The following is a 20,926-nucleotide window of genomic DNA, read 5'->3' as shown; positions in this document are numbered from 1 at the left end:
CCCACTGCTCTTGGAGTAACTGCTAAGCATGAGTTTTGTGCTATTAGCATGTGATGGGAAAGCACTTAGACTCTGATAGTCAAGGCATACAGACCAAAGTTTAGTTCTTAGCTTCTCTACTTCCTAGCTGGGCAACATAGGAGTTATCAAAGGTCCTATTTATAGAAGTGTCAAGATTGAGTGAGATGCATTTCTACAAAGCACTCACACAGTGCCTGACACAATAGTGCTTGCTAAATGTTAGCTCTTATGTAAGTAATGAATTTTCCATGAAGGGTTAGTAAATCATCATATGCTTTATAAAATGACCCTGATTTTGACTTTACAAAAGTTTTCACCAAAAGTCTGATGCTATTGGTCTTCTTGGGGCTTTCGAACTCTGGCTCTCACTGTTTGACCTACAAACCTACACATACACACACACACACACACACACACACACACACACACACATACACACACACACACACACCAAGAGAATGCCTCGAAACCGCAAGTTCTCCTGTGGGAAATATAAGTATTAAAGGATTGACTTCTGAATGTCTTCTTAGCAACCACGAAAATTTCAGTTCCAATTTGTGTGACATGTGAATCATTCCTGTTGGAAATAACTAGAAAGAAAGAGAAAACTAGGTGTTGGGAATAGAAAAGAAAGAATAAAGGAAAAGGCACTGGAGGAATAGAGATTTTTGTAATGAAACATTGGGAACTCTGAAAGGAAATTGAAAATAAAAAGAAGAAAAAAATACCTATTTCTGCCAGGAAGCAAAGGTTGAGCTATGTAGGAACAGGGTCAAGGACAGAGCTGAGGCTATAATCCTTACTACTGGACAGATATTTCAAATATACCAAATTAGCCATCAAGATAGCCCAAGGCTTTTTCCATATTAGCCACCCAAACTATTCTGCATTTCTGAACCCAGGGACCCAGGATCTTGGAGGTGAGAGTTAATAATTGTGAGTCATAAAATTAACAAACATTGAACATTTAGGTAGAGGACAAGCCTCATAGTGTGCATATTATCTGAAAAACCAATTTACAAACATCTCATTGATCTTCTTCAGGAAGGAAATCCTGCAAAGTTGCTAAGAAGCAATGGCTGTTAAGACAACATTAACTATATCGCATCCATTATGATTAATTTGAATAGGTGAATTGTCCACCAGACATGTATTTAGTGTGTTCTTTACTGTTTTACCTTCCCAAACACAAAAACGTAAGGTAAGTGACATCTCTCTGAGCCTTCACCCCAATTTTCACGTTGTCAAAAGTTCCTTATCCTCCATGGGCTTTTCAAGAAGAGGTCTGAGGATAGACATTACTGTGTGTAGACAGTTGGCGGGGGGGGGGGGGGGGGTGCCACACTAAGAAGGGATGGACTTAGCAGAGTGTTGGCCCGTAGCTGAGTACTCCATAGGACTCTTCCACTGGGGAACGGGCCGACTTTGTAGAAACAAAAAGAACTGATGCCTTTTGAGTCAAAGTACTTATGGTGTGTCCACCTTGCTGAGAACAATCCCGCAGAGCACAGAGCGCAGGGCCATGAACCAACTGCTTCACATTTGTAGAGGTTCTTCTAAACATTAAACTGACTCCGCTGAACCCCATCTAGACCTCCCTCCCTCCAACCAGGGCTCTATTTGGCAGGGTTTGCATGTGAGTGAGGAATAGGAAGAGGAACAGCCAGACCTCACCTCATCAAAGGCCTGAAATTTAGACTTTTGACATTTTCTCTGAATAAATTTATGTGAACACCCTAATTTTGGAGTTTTAAAATATTAATTTTTCAAATGTAAACATTTAAAATGTATTCCATATGTACACCCTGTCTTGGCACCTCTTCATTTTTGGTATATCTGGTCCTCAAAAATGGAGTGGTCTGGGTTCTTTTCCTCTGTGGGGGCCCCTAACCAACCCAGCAATCACCCATGGCTCTTCCCCCAAAATATCGAAACTTCTCAAATGAAAGGAGCTAGATAGATGTTAAGCTGAAAATGGGAGTGATAAATGAATATGCAGTGGGAACATGCAGGTCAAGAGGAAAAGACTAAATTCTATTCCATTAAGCCCAACTAGAAGGTATATCCCTCAAGAGCCTGGGCTCAATCTTTCATCCCTATATCCCTAATTCATAGTACAGTGCCTAGAACACAGTAGGAGCTCAATGCATGTGTGTCAAACGGGTGAATGAATGAATGAATGAACAACACTAGCCTGGACAGACTATTCTTTATGCAATATATGATACTGTCAAATTCAACTGCCTGCAAGGGAATCATTTGTCTATGGAGTAGGCAAATTTTCAATCTGAGGCTGACTTCAAGCCATTGCTCAGACCACATGCCCGGCTAAAGGAACATAAATGATTCTTAATATCTTACCAAGGAAAGCATAAGTGGGAGAAGAAGAGCTTCAGCTGGAAAAATCAGAGCATATTCCAAAACCAAAGAGAAATTCCTTTTGGATTGTCAATTATTTGGGATTACCTGGGCCTGGGTCACAGATCATTGGTGTGGATAATCAAGAATTGACTGCACATGTGGATGTTAAGCCTGCTTGGATGCAGGCATCCCCCAGTGGCCTGATCACAGCCTCCACTACTCCCCACCACACAGAGCTCAGGGTAGGAATGGAGGTGCAAATGCACAGCAAAGCTGGGGGGCAGAGACCTTCTTCTAAGACCCCCAAAGAGCAGAGTTTCCCCCAGAGCTATAGGAACGAAGTGGAGTTTGTTATGCACTCTACAGCCAGATAAAGGTTGACAGGACTGAGGGCATCCTAGAAGATAAAATCAGAAACTGTCTATGCCAGTTGCATTTTCCCAGTTACTATAATCTCAGAATTGTCTGTCCTAATACGTCACATGTATTCAAAGCAGGGACAAGTATGAGCAGGACTGAAGAGTGGGGAATTCTGCTTTGGGCACTGCCGCCATTTTCCTCACTGCTTTGTGCCTGCTACTTGGCCTCTGCTTACGTCCATGAGCTGCTCAAGCAAGGTCTTTCCCTGACGCGGGCTTCCCCTGGGGATGCTCTACATCCCCAGCTTCTCCAACTGCCCCAAAGTCAATTTCCTGCTCCACATTCCGTTCTGCCAGAGATCCTCCCTCAGTGCTCAAAGGTTAAAGCTAGGAAAATTTGATAAAATAATCCGGGCTTTCAGAATAATGTGTTAGTGGGCACTCTTCCTAATACGAATTTTCAGAAGCCCTTTCCCCATTTGTGGTGGCGATCTAATGGAGCGGACCAGAAGGAGGGCAGCATTGGGAGTGGTTGGGTGTTGTCAGAGAGAAGGAGAATCTTTTGGGGAATCTGTGAACTGAAGGTTTCAAGACACTTCTGGCTTCCTATAGATGGATCTGTCTATAGAGGCAGGTAACGACCAGGATTTCCTGACTGAGGGACAAGTGTAGAATGTCACTTGCTGTTTTTCTACCACAGGGGCCTCCTGAAAGCATTTTAGATGCTTTTCATTTTATTCTTCTAGTTCCCTGAGAGTATTCAAGCGAACACAAAGAAGGACAATTTGAAAGATTATATGTAGCATCATAATCAGTACAGGGGAAGGGACCCGGCATGAACTGAAAATTCTGTGGCCCATTCTACTGAAGGAGGGCACAGAGAGCTCATAAACAGAGAGTCTGCCCCCACAGTTGAGCTGTCTAAAGGAGTCCTTAGCCTCACCAGAAAGAGTGGGATAATTTATACGTTAACATTTTCTTTTAATGTGGATAGCGTTTTCCTCATTTATAGTTAATTAGGTTAAGCATGCATGGGGAGCGAGGGAGAAAGGCTTTTAGTGATGCTCTAAATGATTAGTAATTTGAATAAAGTAGAGAACCTCTCTAAAAGATGGAGTGCTGGCACATGTTAAACAGGCTTCCTTCTAAGTGCTAGAATCGGCCCACTCTGGTTTGGAAGATATTGTGGTAATTAAAGCACTAAGATTAGAAGATACAGAATGTGCTAAATATTTTAAGCAGGTTTTCAGCCATATGTACGTGTGATATAAATGAGACCAGAATAAATGGCTGAAGGCTGAACATATTGGGTATTTGGTATCCTGGGGGCCAGATCCCCTTGAGTCACGCCAACATGCCAGGGCCCAGGGACAAAGTGGCAGCGACGAGCAAGAAAAATTCCATTTTGAGCTTCAGGTTTCTCATTTGCAAAATGAGAATAAGCACAGTGCCCTCCCTCACCTTGGTGTCGTCATCATGACTAGAGATCGTGTATGCATTTCCCTTCAGTGAAATACTCACTTTAGTGAATAGCACCAGTAAGTTAATAACTGATATTGTTATAGGATCAATACCATCACTCCCTTGTTTGACTGAATCAAACGTTTCAGGCACACTTTTTTTGTCTTCTCCCGTGTAACAAATCCAGGTTTGTGGCAGCCAGTCTCATGCAAATAAGGTGAAACTCCTTATGTATACGGTTTTCCCCTAACATTAATCCAGCTGGAAGAGTTCCGTGTGCTGTGTCCTTACCAATAATTTCCAACGAATAAAAATACATGCAACAGAAAGTTTTTAGTGCAGTTTGCAGGACAACGTTTGTTCCTCTCCCAGGGCATCAGCTTCAGGCAGTTTTAGCATGTCGACCAACCTTCATATTCTATGTGCCGACAGGCCAGTGAGCACGGTGTCATGAAAAGAGCCTAGGGAACTTGGTCTGGTCCTGGCTTCTTCACCCCCTAGATGTGTGACCTGTGGCTGATTTCCAAATTCCATGGACCTCACTTTCACTCTCCGTAACATGGGACTGTCTTCATGAAGTAAATCAAATTATTTAAGTGAAGAATTAGAAGCCTCAATCCTCAGATCACAGAATTATTTTTCTAGACACAGAGTTTGTTTTGTTTTGTTTTTGTTTGTTTGTTTTAAGGAGAGAGAGTGAGCATGGAAGGGGCAGAGGGAGAGGGAGGGAGAGAATCTTAAGCAGGCTACAGGCCCAGCACAGAGCCCGACACGGGGCTCAATCTCACCACCACGGGATCATGACCTGAGCCGGAATCAAGAGGATGCTCAACTGACTAAGCCACCCAGGAGCCCCTAGACACAAAGTGGTAATGGCTTCAAAGGACCGTGTGCTCCCCACATTTCTCTGGTTGGCTTCTCTCTCAACTCTCTCTCCTTTATCAGCCTTCTGGTGAAGGCAATGATGAGGTTCTTTTGGGTGGAAAGAGTGTGGGCTATGGAGCCAGGGAGACTGAAATTCAGATCTCAGTGCTTCCATGACTGGCCTTGTGAGTTTCAGCACAGGGCTTCACAGTCTGGGGGCCTCAGGGTGTTCCCTTGGCTGAAATGACACAGAGCTCCTTCCCAATGTCAGCATGAGGATAAAATAAGGATAAAGAGGGGCTACTGCATAGTTGGTATGGGACAAATTTTAGGTCCTTCCCTTTCCACAAGCAAACAGGAAAACTGGTAGCTTTTTAACCTCCTTCTCCGCTAGACTCTCGCAGAGGCCCCTGAACTAGTCAGTAAAAAGATTATTTTTAACTGTCACACACACACATATACACACACAGACACACACACAACCCGCCACCCCCTAGCCTGTACCTACCCTCTTCTATCTTCCCTGCTTTCCCCAGAAATGGAACCTTCGTTGGACCATTTGAAAGCACTGTTCAGACCCTGGTGGGGAGGGGTCATTGCCTTCCAGATTCCTAGCCACCCAACCCCCTGTAGGCAGCTGCCTGCAAGAGGAGAAGGCGATTCTTTTTTCCATTGTTTTAATTTAATTCTAATTGAATGTATGGCTGGAGATACATGGAGTCCTTAAATGGACTCTTTTTTTTTTTTCTGGTTAAATTTCCTCGGGGAGTGTACCCCAAGACCTCTCTCTTTGTGATAACTTATTCTGGCCAGGGTCTATTTATTACATCTCCCAACCCCACCCCCCACCCCAAAGCCCTGGCGGAGGTGGGGGGGGGGGCGCTCTGCAGTTGCTGATGACTAGAGAATTACTCAAGTGTGAACTGTTTCACTGTCTGTCACTTTGCTCATTAGGCAAGTGAGAAAATGTATCTATGGCTCTGTCTCACGGTCCTCATTAGCTTAGCGGCACATTTTTACTTCCCTTATTTGTTTTAAAGATGAATGCATAAGAAACAGTACTCAGCCGGTGTTCCTCAGTATAATTTTAAGAAGCAAAAGCCTGGATAATCTTATTATCTTCCCAATAATTGTGTTGTTCAGATGATAGGGATAGGGTAATTGCCTCTATTGCATTTCCAGCCAGGGTATAGGGGTGTAGCTGTTTTCAGTTGTAGTAAAGATGGAAGTCTCAACACTGGGGTAAGATCATGGTGTTCCCAGAAAGACAGTAAACAGATACTCCAATAAGACAGCTAAATAAAACAATGAGCCTGTACTCTAAGAGTGCTGCTTTTTTTCTTTCCAATACTCCTGTTCCTGTAGGTAGAAAACATACTGTCACTATCTTTGTGTTAAATGTAGTTCTATTCCCACCTGGGGATTTAGCGAAAGGTTTCCTGGGGGAGGGGACAATGATATGGGAGGGATATGGGGGGGGGGTGTCCATTTAAGATTTGATTTTTATGGAGCATTCTTCACAGGTAGTTATGGTTGTTTATCATCTCTAGATTTATTTACTGAGATGATAAAACAGAGCTGAGATCGCCCAGTATCATTCAAGAGTTTGACATTCTGGTTGCCTTCCTGATAGAAATGTGTCAGCCTATTTCTTGTTTGCTGCGCTTGACTCAGGGTGTTTAGGATCCATTTTTGTTCAGCCACATAAATGTTTCAAATTCATCAGCATCTGTGTGGAGTCCCAGCCACAGAAACCCTGTGGCTGAAGATTTAAGCAAGGAATGTCTGTCCCACAGGGCTAAAGGGCAGACTTGCTATGCTCTTTTCTCCACCTAAACTTAAAACTTCTAATGCACATGTAGCATGTTAGAGCTGGCATCAGAGGCTAGCATCAGTTCAAATATAGGTCCGCATAATGGAACAAATAGATGAACTAGACGGGCAAATATGCAGGGTATGTTTCTGTTTATTTGCATTTTCAGATCTAGAGTCCAAATTCAAGAAGTGTGGAGAAAGGAGCATTCTCCTATTTTGGGGGGAGAGAAAAAACCCTTGATTCTTTTAGTAACAATGCCAGCTGAAATGCCTGATTTTCTTCTCCCTCAACCATTTTCTTCATTCAGAGAAATGAGAATACACATAACCCATTCAAGGGAAATATAATGCATTATTATAATAGGACTTGGCCTAAGTAGCTAATCACTTTTTATTAACACTTTTTGGCCCAGGGAGTTGGGATTTCTCCAAGCTGACTGTCAGGGCAGGGATTCTGGGAATCTATATTAGTAATTAGCATTACAAGATCTCGACTCCTGGGGTGATTCAAATTAATACAAAATAAAAGTGCAAATTTCCAAATAGCTTTGAAAGCCTTATCTATTATTAAATTTATGTTATTAAAGCTCTTCCCAGCCAGTATGACAGGAGTCCAAAGCAGAAGTTTTCCTGAAATACCTGCACAACTCATCTCAGACTCTTTAAAATTAAATAAAAGAGCACACAAAGAGAGATCAAAAGAATTTTCTGTACAATTGAGTTACGCCTTGGCAGTAAAGTTTTCCACCAAACCAAATCCCTACAAAGCAATATGAGTTTCATGGTCACAGTTGCTTTTGGAGCTTCCTTGATACATTTGGCAGCTATCTTGAGAGCATCCAAAGATCCGCTGGCAACATCAATCACTCATTTCGTAAGCAGGCACTAAGAGGCGACGGGAGGGCGCTTGGCACGTTACCATCTCTCCACCGTGGAACCCCTCCCAGGCAGGAAAACAGAGAAACAGTGCAGCATAGAGACATTATGGAATTCTCGTCTTCGAATAAGGTCCCACTAATGTGTAAATAACCTGCTTTCTCTAACCATGTCTTTAGCAGACTAAGTGGTTAATTGTTATTGATCAGCTCTGCCCACTGTTCCAATATCAGTCATTATTGAAAATAATCTCAGTATCCTTCATTAAGCATGCATCTGTTTCCATGGGAATGCATTTTCAACTCGGAGAGCTATTTGAGTGTTATTGGTTTCACTGGTTGTGCCGGCACTGAGGGCTGTGGTTGCCCAATCTGTCATAGTTAATCAACTCTCATCTCTTAACACTGGCTGCAGTTATCAATGAGGTAAGGATTAATATTCTGGGCGAAGCAGATGATAAATCATTTGTATATAATTAGTGTACAGCAAGGTTACAGCTGACATGAATTTTTATCTTAATTATGAGAGAAATTTGTTCCATTAATTTAATTTAGTTTGCATGAGTGGCTAGACACCTAACAAAGTTAATCTTACACCTGTCATTACAACATTAAGGAGAGAGCCTCGTGTCGAGGCGCTAGTCTCGGGTCCTCCCGCGATGAGGATAATGTTGTTCATCCTGATGTGAAAATAGATGATCGTAGACAGAAGATGTAAAGTCGACTCTCTTTAAAGATGTCCCTGGGGATTTATGGGAGACTATTGAAGCAACTCAACTGATGTTGCCACACTTTGGGTACCACAGTCCCCTTTCAAAATTGCCTCTCCCCTGCCTTGGAAATCAGACGGAAGACACCAGGCACAAGAAGAGATCTGTTTTGTTTTTAATGTGTACGTGTGAACTTCAGAGCTTTTGGTCGCAGAGAGCTTTGCTTCATGACAAGCTATTGCATTTGTATCGAATGCAATGAATTAAGAAATGTGTGGCATTCAGGCTGTCTATTCTAAGTGCTTCGTGTTTATGTTATAATTGAACAGAATAAATCACACAACTCGGTCTACTGTACAAGTGGTAATTATGCAGGCATCCCGAAGGCTTCAGAGTACTGTGCAAACCTAAACCCTGTCCTAATTATCCAAGTAATTACTAACTCTGATCAATCACACTTGATTGATAGATTAGGTGGGGCTGTTTTAGGCAGCAGAATGTGTGTTTTTTTTTTTATTTTCCACATTTAAGATTTTTTTTTTTAAAAAAACCTTGCTAACCAGGAATATTTAAAATGGTTTCCTTATAGACTTAGCTCTGTGCTAATTATTTTGCCTTGGATGTGTGACCTGGTGCAGGGGAAATCTTTAAAGGAAAAGGGCCGGAAAGTCAGAGTCACCATACAAAATCTTTGTATACACTGGAATGCATTCCAGTGATGTTGAAACAGAACTAAACATGGGACCGTGGAAGAGGCCATTTCTGAAATTACAGATTTGTGATACAAGTTCCGAGGTTCAAAGGAAAAGGCCTTTGCATTTAGGAAACCCCCAATCAGCCAGCAACCGAAATGCTAATCACACAGTAACTCAGATTAATGTATTGTGATATTAGTCCACAATTATCACTTGGAGATAGGGTCAAGAAGTGTATAGTTGGTTATTCACAAGAAATGACTGATTTAAAAACAAAGAGCTCTAATGGAATTCAATAGTGCTTTTCAGTCATTCTGCTTGGCATCTCTATTACCTGAGATGATTCACAGTCCATTATGGGAGCTTCCCATGCTAATAGAATGTCTATCTTCTGTAATACAGACACATCAGAGCACTAACTGGGAATCTGTCACAATGAATTTCATCTAGATTTCACTTCATCTCTTCATGGACTGTAAAATTTGCTCTTGTACAATGCCTAAATTTACTGTGGGTAATTGAGAGAGATCTATAGATACAGCAGCACTCGGTAAGAAGCAGTTTTCCAAAGATCTATTGTAAATTGTGCAGCTTTGCCTCAGCTGGGGAAAGATTACGGTGAGCTGAATCTCGCCTTTACTAATGAGATGTTTTGGTGAGTTCAAAAGGGGGGTGGGGGGAGACGCTTTAGGGGATTCTGCCACGTGGAAAAAGGAAAACAAGAGAGGCACCTATCTTTCATTCTCAGGAAAGCTTTGCAAAGGGGACAAAAATAAGTTTGGACACAGGCTTCATTACCTTCCCCAGGAAGGAGAAATCAGAGTTGCAATAGACAGGCTGTTTTCCAAATCTGCCTGCATTTACTTGGCAGGAAAAGAATGTCTCCTGCACGACCCAGCCTTCCAGGAGCTTCCATTTCCCTCTGCTTGCAGCCGAAGGTACACTCCGTCTCTCATTTGCTAAACCTTCTGTTTCACAGATTGTTAATCCTTACTAAAATATTTGGTATTAAGCTATCTGCATGAATTGTTGATAAAGAATTAAGATAACATTTGAGCTATTAAATATAATGTGTGCTCATATTTTTTCAATGGATACTTGGGTTACTGCTCATAAAGTATACACACTAACCTTTTTTTTTTTTCTTCAAACCATTTCCCTTTCTTTATTTTACTTAGCCCCATCAAAAGCTAAACAGAATCGCTGGGTGCCCTTAACAATCGTAGGGTTTAATATTTGTTAGCCAATTAGAATTGTGATATATTCTATAGCTTTTTTCCTAAGCCAGGAACTGAATAACAGCATCATGCTTCACTGGCAGTGAAGTGAGCTGAGCCTTTACATTAGGAGAAAATCAGAATGGTATGACTACAGTTCATTACTGAAATAGGTAACTGATGAACTGAAAAGACAAAGGGCATTGTTAAATGAAATGTCATTATTAGAGGTGCTCATGTTTAACAAATGTACTGTAAGTTAATTCAGTAGTGTTTTCTATAAAGTTCCTCACTGAATGTTCGCTGCTCATTTTTACTGTCTCTGCATACCTAACATCTCCTTAAAATGTTTTAAAGAAACAACGTCAGCTCCCAGTCATGGGGAGTAATTAAACCTAGGTCGGAACCCTCTTCTGAGCTCAGGTACCTACGCCGCTTTCACTGAAGACCCTGACCAGATGCCATTGTGGTTTTGTTCCTAGACATACATGCGATATGTATTTAAAAAAAAAAAAAAAAAAAAGCACAATCATTTTCCAGAAGACTTGAGAAAAATGTTTTCAGCTTAAAGAGAAAAAAAAAAGCAATGAAACCCCTTTGGCATCTGTGCGAAACTGTTTGCTTGGCTCTGGAGGTGATAAAAATAATTTATGAAGCTCTACGTTTTTAGCAAGAGGAAATGACCTCAGCTTTTGGCAATCTGATGCAGTTAGTGAAGCCTCTCTCTACTACTTTTATGGATTTCCTTGAGCTGCATATTCTGTGACCTGTATTTCAGATTTATTGGCAGATACATAAGGCACATTAAGTAATATAAAATGCAGTGAATGCATCAAACAACTCAGCAGGGACCGACTGACAGCGGGTAGGAGGCTGCCTCTTCGAAGAAGTTACTCTGGAATCCAATACCTGTTTATGCATTTGTCTAACCAGGCTCTGAAGTTTTGTTTTAAATAAAGACATTGTTTCAAAACAAGAGTCTCTAGCTGAACACATAGTATAGTGGGTGGCAGGAAGAGGGTGTATGGCCAACTCTAAAAGCTAATCAAACCCTCAGGATTTTGAGTGCGAACATTCTTGCCTCCAGTTTGGGGGAAAGCATGACTTCTCAGTAGGAGAAAGGGGACCCTCAGCATATTGTGTTTGGTTCCAAGCAAGACAATAAAGTGGCATTTTGATAAGGGAGATGCACATTGACCAATAATGTCTTTGGGTAACTACCTACCGCCCTGGTTAAGAGAGGAAAAGTATCTGAGAGGACATGTGTATTAAATAGGGGCACGCACTCAGCACTTGAAACAGAGCCGGCGGGATTTTTGTAAAACCTACATTCCCATCCCTGTTGCCATAAACGGCCGGGACCCCAAGTGGCAAGGTGGAAAAAGGACCAGTATGGCAGTGAGGAGGCCTGAGTTCTAGCTGGACCAGCTGTATCATCTGGGGCAACTCATACCCTCTCTCTGGAGTTCACGATGGAACTCTTGGCATCCCTTCCAGCACCCAAATCCCTTGATTTTTAAACAATGAAGTCCTAATGATTGATATAAGAGAAATGGGCTCACAGGATGCAGGGGGTGTCTCGACCAGCAGTGAGTCACTTGGGAAAATTCAGGCCCTGGCATAAACTCAAACAGAAAAATGATGGATATGTGGTTTCATGAGGGGAACTTCTAACTCACCTTCTTGTGCCTATTATATTTTACTGTTAACTATTTGACTTTTAAAAAAATTGCCCTGCCAGGCTCAGATAAAGGCACTCCCTGGGTGCATTCCATCCTATGATGGCTTTTCCGTTCTCTAAAAGTAGACTGTTCTTGGGGCACCTGGGTGGCTCAGTTGGTTAAGTATCTGACTCTTGATCTCAGTTCAGGTCTTGATCTCAGGGTTGTGAGTTTAAGTCCCTCAATGGGCTCCACACAGGATGTGGAACCTACTTAAAAGCAAACAAACAAACAAAAAAGGTAGACTTAATATTGCCCGTAGGAACAAGTAAGTAGAGAGGGTAAAGGCCCAGGTTCTAGAGTCAGATGGCTGGAGTTTAAGTCTCGGTTCTTCCACTCTTAGCTGTGTGACCTTGACCTTGGGCAAGTCTCCTAACCTCTCTTAGCCCATTTTCCTCTCCTCCAAAGCAGGAGTGACAATAATAGTGTTCATTTAATGGATTATTGTGATGATGAAATGAGATCCAATTTGTAAAGCATTTAGCACAAAGCATGATACAGAGTAAAATTCTCAATCTATATTAGGTGTGATTGTTGACATTATTATTACTACTACTCTGTTCATGTTTTTTCTTAACAAGAGAGCAATTCATTAAAGGCAGAGCCACAGCAGCACAAGGTTGGCCTTACATTCTGTTTTTAGAACAGAAGTACTGATGGATAAAGTCCTGATAAGGTGAAGAAACAGGAAGGAAGCATAATAGTAATAGATAAAAATATCTGTGCTCCTGTTGCAGGAAGAGCAATTCTAATAATGGCTACCATTATTAAACATTCACCTTATGCCAGACAATTTACATAAGTCATTTCCAATCACTACTCTGCAAGATCTGTATTATGACCCTTGTTTCACAGAAACAAAAATTGACTGTCAGGGGAGGTAACATATATTCACGAAGGACACAACACTGAAGTGAAGGAATGAGATTCAATCTCAGGTCCACCCGTGGCCAGTGTCCATTTCTATCATCTAGTCCCTCCACCCACAAAATTCTGTTGAGATCAGACAGAATCTCAACCTCTGAACATGCATTACAGCTATCTCCTACTGGGGAGTGGTAGGAAGAAATTAGAGATGAGGTGGCCATAGGAGCCCTCAAGGCTGAGTCAGAACAAAACGGATGGCCACAGTAGAGAGTCAGTCTTCAGAAACACACGATATGAAAAGAAACACAGATCAGAGTCGTCTGGGGCTCACACCATAGCACTTACCATCACCAGGGTTCTCTTTGAATTCTAACAATTGTCTTAACAGTGAGTTAAAGACAAAAGGTGCTAAATAATTAAGACATTAAATATGGATATTAAATAACAATAATACGATGCCATGTTACTCGGAAATACAATCATGCCTTACACTTACAAAACTCTTCTTCCCTAGCACTCACTCCCTAGAATGCTCATCAGCATTAAGCTAGGAGTAATGAGTTGTGGGGGATTCATACTGGCAAAGTTGGGACACGGCCTGAGAAGACAGGATAGGGAGAGGCAGCCAAGACCAGCCGTAAAATCCCAATTGGAAGTGCCAGTACAGGTTGTGGCTTGGACCGGGGCCAAGGGAGAAACATGTGGTCCGTGCATGACATGTTGGGGGCCATATTGTCAGGGAGGACACGGCATTATGAATGTCTTTGTCTGATGGAAAATATCTGGTCTAGTTAAGCAACCGTTTCCAGACGTGAATGTTGTCTACCTCCCAAAAATGTCTCATCCTAGACCTGAGTTATTCCCATTGTTTACCCAAATGCTGGGTAGAAATGCTTAAGGATAATACAGCAGACAACACAGGAGTACATCTGCCTTGGGTACATGTTCTTAAGGTGCTTCACAGCAAAGCAGTCCAAAGCTCTGCTAGCTAATTTAAAAAGAGGGTTAAGGCAAGAACCACCTCTGATGATTCAAAACTAAAATTAGACACTCACCTGAAAAATTCAGGTAACCAAAACAAAAACGAGGGGGACTCTGTTTATTTAAATTATGAGGGCAATCGCCCCAATTCTCCAATTCCCCTCACTTGGGTAGATTTGGCTTGAGTATATCAGTATCCATGGTGACTCATCTAATAAGTAAACTGCATTAGCTCTGCTACTAGCAAAGAGGAAAGGAAAAAGTCTTGAAATCTATCTTTCGTGGCTTCCTTCCAGAGCAAGGGATTTCATTATATCCTGAAGACATGAGGCAGTTCAAAGCGATCTGAAATATGGAATGAGAAGGAGGAGGAGGAGGAGAAGTTTGGGCTTATACACTTGCTTTTTAGTTTTGTTTTTATATATGAGAATCAGACACTAGAAACAGAGACTCTAGGGGGAGGCTTTATTTTTCTGGTCCAGGATTTTGTTTTGGTTTGTTCTATGGTTGATATCTTTCCAAAGAGTTCCCCCACACAAGGAAGCTTTCACATTTCTCCTCATGTACATAATTTTAAATAAGTACGACAGGGGATCCTTTTAAAACATACACATACGTGATTTTATATTCCATGGCTGAAATGAAACTTGATGGAAGAAATGCATAATGGTACCTGTTTAATAAATCCAGACAGCGTGGAATGATAATAGAAATAATCCCAAAAGAGGCACCACAGCAGGACAATACTTGCTTTGCATCCATCTACTTTTGAAAACCATTTTATGATTACAAGCATGTAAGCTATTCTAATTATTACTGTAAATAATTAATCATTTCCTTTACAATCACTTATTAATTAGCTGTCATAACACTGTGGTGAGTTGGGTGGAAGACAAGGATTCAATATTCGGTTATTAACACCTAATTAAAATATTCATTGTTTTCCATATGTTGTTTATAGCTTTGCTTCCTCACACTTGATCACAGAAATTTCTCTAACAAGGAACAGTATCCTCCATTTGCTTAGCGACGTCGCCATCTGTTGTTGGGAAGTGGGAAACGTCTTCTTGGTTTTTGGTTTTTGGTTTTTGGTTTGTTTTGTTTTGTTTTTCACAGAAACAATAGCTTAATCCTCACCTCGGCTTCTATTTGGAATTGAAAAAGTTTGGTATACAGTGTTTCCTCCTGAAATATTTTTCTTGACTTTACGGTACTCTGCCGACCGACTTCAACAGCATCGTCTAAGTGGCAAATTAGGCGTGCTCAAGTCACAGTGAAAGATTCGAACTACGCCGACATTCGTGAAGTCGAAGAGAAGAAATGAGCTAACTAGTGTGGTTCGCATAAAGTCATAAGAGGGGGAAATTTAAAACTGGTCACCAAGTGACCTACGGATTCACTCTCCGCTAACTTGTCTTTACAATGAAAGTTCACATTTGTTGAGGGATTGCTGAATGCCCAGCACTGTTCATCCTGCAACAATCCAGTTATGGAGACATTAGTGCACCCATTTTACAGATAAGAAAACAGAGGCACTGAGAGTAAAATCACTTGCCGATGCAGCGTTAGCTATGTAATTTGTGGGGCCCAGTGCAAAATGCAAATGTGGGGTCTCTCATTTCAGTGACAAGTGGAAAATGTCATTAAAGGCACTAAAATACAAAGCTTTTTCCTTTCTCCCCTGGTCTTTCCCCACCTTGCTGTGATTTTTTTTATTTGCTCCTTAACGTCATTCTAAGCAGAGAAAAAAAAATTATTTTTAAGTTATAAGTATGAATTTTATCACCTGTTTTCATATTGTGCAGTATCAGTTTTAAATGCAAATATAAGAACACTTAACTCATATGCAAAATCACTGAGATTACACAATTTGTTATTTTGTAGCTTATATATGTATTTGACTCTTACAAGAACAGTGGAAAGGGGGCAATTAACACAATAAATAAACACAATTAACTCGGCTGTGTTTATTTCACCTGATCAGGGCACATTCTACCAACGCTGTCTACCTTTGGCTTGTGGATGAGGAAGGAAGGACTGAAAGGCAAAGGAACGATAATTCTTTTTCTTCCATGTCATCCTTAGCAGCAAAAATGGCTGGTTAATACAGAGAAATAATACGTGGCACGATCCCGCAGGGTTCCCTGTCACTCGTGTATCTTGGAATGCCACGGTCTTCTTTCTGCATTGACAGGAAGTCCAGGTTCAAACAGAAAGTCGGTCATAGACATAACAGGCTTACTTTGCACGCATTTTGGGTCTCACCGAGCGCCCACATTAGTGTGGGCCCACCAGAACTCTGTGCTCCTGAGGCATCACGAACCCTGTGAGGGAAGGAGATGGAAAGGCACAGGGGGCACTCATACTGCACACATCTTCTCTGCCCACATTCGTGCTCCAACAACGCCTCGTCGGACTTCACTTACAAAACCTGAGTTTAAACATAAAACTGTCAAGAATGTCAAGACAGCGACAGCCAAGCTTTAAACCACATGCAAGGCTCTCCGCACATGGGGTCCTGTGAGACTGCACAGGGCACACACCCACAAAGCAGACCCCGTGATGATGGCCATGTGCAGAACCCAGGCAATCTAAATCCAGAGCTCTTGCTCCTACCCACCACGCTCTACTGCCCCCAGACTGTGACCAGAGGCACCTTTAAGAGGTTCTATTTTATATACCCATTCTTCCTAGAATTAAAGTAAAAATTATAGGAGCTCCAGGGGCCTTGGGAGTCCAGCCTCCTCATTTTACAGACACAAGACAAGAGGCCCAAAGAGCCAGGATTGTAGATCCGGTGTCTTGTATCCAGACCTTCTCAATCAAATTATCAAAATGAGTGCAATATGCCTTTCTCTCCCTCTCCAGTCCTTCCCTAGCCCACCCTTCTTTGGTTGACCGACCTCTTCTTTCCTATGTGGGGAAAAGAGACACCCTCCTCCTCTGGGATCTTAAGACGCGCGGACCACGAGATCACAGAGCAGCCAGCGGCCAACTTGTCACCATGTAGAGAGAGACGATGTGACAACAAGGACAACGTGGAGGACAGCAGAGCTGAGAGATGCAGAGATAAACAAGTCTCTGAGCAAGTACAGCTTCTGAGCATCTTGGTTGAGCCTGCGGTCACATAAATGAGCTAATAGAGTCCCCTTTTATCCTGAAATAAATTTGAATCAAGTTTCTGTTTCCTGCAATAAGGAGTCTTGACCTAACACAAATGAAGATCGAGATTTGAGAATCACCCGTACAAACACAGTAACGAAAACCATGGTGAGGGTGGGTGCAGTGCAAGAGGAGAAAAGATAAAGCACTAAAGAATGTTACTGAAGGACACAGAAAAGAAAGAGAAGCCAGGAAAGAACACTGAGGGAGCAATCAGGGAGATTACAGAAGGCACAGAACAGAACAGAATGTCCACCAGGCAGGAGTAGGCAATGGGTGTGGGCAAGGCTGGGTAATGCAGAAAATTGAAGCAAGATGAGGACTGAAAAAAGTCTACCAACCTAGGAATTAGGAGATCAGTGGAGACTCGTGCCAAGAATTCCCTGGGTGGTGGGAAACAAGGCTGGGGCCTGGGTATGAAAAGAGTGAATGGTGGCGCCTGGGTGGCTCAGTTGGTTAAGCATCCGACTCTTGATTTTGGCTCAGGTCATGATCTCACAGTTCATGAATTTGAGCCCCACATCGGGCTCTGTGTTGATAGTGCAGAGCCTGCTTAGGATTCTCTCTCCCCACCCCCTCTGCCTCTACCCAGTTTGTGCTCTTTTTCTCTCAAAATAAATAAATAAAACTTAAGAAAGAAAGAAAGAAAGAAAGAAAGAAAGAAAGAAAGAAAGAAAGAAAGAAAGAGAATGGAAAAATCTTGTGTTTATAATGGTAGCTTGAGTACACAGATTGATCACTACCTCTTCCCGAGACACAACTAAAATGGTAAGAAAATCATATTAGAAAAGTTTAACCTACAGGGACAACAGAACAAGAGAGACCATGGTGGACGAAAATTGGCACCTGCAAATAGAAAATGCCCACAAAATCTTGGAAGTGGGAAAAGACATAGAGTACTAGTATCTGGCTTTATAAAAGGGAGGAAGAGAGACACTTGAAGTAATGGTGGGAGTGATTTAGCACCAAGAACCCCCAAAACCCCAGGGCTGAGGCACCAGGTGGCTTGGAGAGCAGGAGAAAAGTTCCAGGCTGATAACAGGAAGACTGTCTGAAGCCTTTCTTAGAGCAACTGGACACAGTCCTAATTTCCCACCCCCCATCTGTTACAATTGGGTCACTAACCCTCTGAATTCCCACCAGAAACCAGAGAATTATGCTCTGGAAACAGTGTAAGGGCCAGAGTCTTGACTCTGGAACCCCTAGGAGAGTGGGGTCATGGATAAGGTTCTGTGCCCCAAACTGAGAGATTAGGGAATGGCTTGTGGATCGTGACTGTGGGCTACAGCCCCTCCTGTCTCCTGCCTTTTACCAGAACACCAGCAGTCAGGTGTATATCCCCAAGCAAGACACTGAAGTAACTTCTCTGCAGAAACAACACTGGGTACAAACAACAGTGGTCTGTATCGTGGCACTTTAGCTAAGTGGGAAATACATTTAGCAGAATCCCCTTCCGTGTGTGGTTCTGGATCAGGGTGACGAGAAATCTGGTGAAGTCTGGAGAGAGGAAAAGGGAAGCGGCCTCCTCTATTACGCTCTGAACATCAGCGTGGGGTGCCAGGTGCCACTGCAGCCCCAGCATGTTGTCACCAGTCCCCTGGCCCAGCCTGCTCCTGGTTCTTTGGCAGATCATCTGATTCATCGAGGTTGAGGTGGTGACAGCCCCCCTTGCGGCCCTATCCTCACCCACTTTCCCAGCGCACAGACAACATTAAGGAGAAGGAAGAAGTCCTCACATTCAAATTACCCAGAAGACTCTGAAGCGTCCCTCCTGCGCTCAGTCATCGGGCAGCACGGCTCTGATACACATGCAATGAGGGTCACAGCATGGCACCTGAAGCCAGTGGCCAATCGCACTTGTGGTGGTGGGACATCTGAGAGGCACATTCTCAAGGGTGCCACAAAGGGGTCATCGGCCACTAGGGTAGTAGGGAGGCTTGTGTTTTTCCTTCTTCCTACTCTATGTATTCGTTTCTGGGGCTGCCAGAATGAAGTACAATGAACCAAGCAGCTTAAAACAACAGAAATTCATTGTCTCATGGTTCTGGAGGCAGGAAGTCCAAGATCAACATATCAACAAGGACTTGATCCCTTTGAAATCTGGAGGGGAATCCTCCCTTGCCTCTTCCTAGCTTCTAGTTTGCTGGGAATCTGTGGCATTTCCTGGCACGCATCTGCATAATTGTATATGGTTGGATTTGTGGATTTGCTTTAACATTAGCTTCATTTCTTTATGTTTGAGGTCCTGATTCTTTATCCATAAAATGAGAGCATTGTGTTAGCTTATAAAAATGATGAACACCAACACCAATGAACATGAAAAAAAATCCATTTTTTCCCACAAAAATTCTGGGTGCCTTCTCTTTGCCAGGCACTGCGCAAGGCCCGACGACCTTCCAGTCAACAACACAGGCACATCCTCTGTGGTTTCATGAGGTTTACAGAGAAGAGGAGAGCTACATATATTGAGAATAAATAAGCTGTGGTATATTCATACAATGGAATATTATAGCAATAAAAGTAAAATGCCCCTAGGGGTTCCTGGGTGGCTCAGTCAGTTAAGCTCCTGACTTTGGTTCAGGTCATGATCTTGGGGCTTGTGAGTTTGAGCCCCACATCAGGCTTGCTGCTGTCAGCACAGAGTCTGCCTCAGATCCTCTGCCCTCCTCTCTCTGCTCCTCCCCCACTTGTGCACTTGCTCGCTCACCCTCTCTCTCTCAAAAATAAACATTTTCTTAAAAAAAGTAAATTACCACTAAACACGACAGTCTGGGTCTATCTCACAGCCACAATGTTGAGCATGTGTAAGACGTTCAAAAACAGAAAAACTAACCTATGGTGATAAAAGTTAGAGAAGAGCATCATTTATGGGAAGGCACAGCCTTCTGGGATGTTGGCAATGTTTTATAGCTCAATCCATGCGGTGGTTCCTCGGATTTATGCACGTGTAAACATTCTTCAAGATTAGGTGCTTTGCTGGGTGTATGTCATACCCCAATACAACGTTAACAAATATCCCCACGTATAATTAATCATTTGTAATAAGTGCCAGCAAGAAAAATCACAGTGTTCCACAGGGGACCCTATCTGATCTGGGGGGTCTAGGATGGCCTCTGTGGGAAAGTCAGAAGAAGCTTCAAAGAGGAGTTCACAGAAAAGAGCCTGTGGTAGGTGCTGGGTTGAGAACAGCTGGACCTCTGGGAGATCTGAAAGGGTGACAGAAGGCCTGGCACAGGGAGCTACAAGAGGGAGGGGTGTGGGACAAGCATGCAGAGGTGAGCCTGGGCTTGAATCGGCAGCCACTTGGAACCTGTGTTGAGGACGTGACACTGAGCTCTGAGACCAATGGAGAGGCTTTCAAGGAGGAAACCTATTACAGATTACTTAGAAAAGAGTAGATGTTCAGGGCGCCTGGGGGGCTCATTCGGTTAAGCCTCTGACTCTTGATTTCTGCTCAGGTCATGATCTCAAGGTTCATGAGCTCAAGCCCCATGTCGGGCTCTGCGCTGACAGTGCTGAGCTGAGCCTGCTTGGGATCCCACCCCCACCCCGCTCTGTCTCTCTCTCTCTGTGTCCCTCCCCTGCTTGTGCTCTCTCTCCCTCTCTCTTTCTCTCAAGATAAATAAATAAACTTAAAAAAAAAAAAAGAGTGGGGGCGCCTGGGTGGCTCGGTCGGTTAAGCGTCCGACTTCGGCTCAGGTCATGATCTCATGGTCCATGAGTTCGAGCCCCACGTCGGGCTCTGTGCTGACCGCTCAGAACCTGCAGCCTGTTTCAGATTCTGTGTCTCCCTCTCTCTCTGCCCCTCCCCGTTCAT

This window comes from Panthera pardus, unplaced genomic scaffold (genome assembly GCF_024362965.1).
Source record: "Panthera pardus isolate Hobbes unplaced genomic scaffold, ASM2436296v1 HiC_scaffold_10, whole genome shotgun sequence".
NCBI lineage: Eukaryota > Metazoa > Chordata > Mammalia > Carnivora > Felidae > Panthera > Panthera pardus.
The sequence above is the reverse complement of the archived record's forward strand: the minus strand, read 5'-3'. Positions refer to the sequence as shown.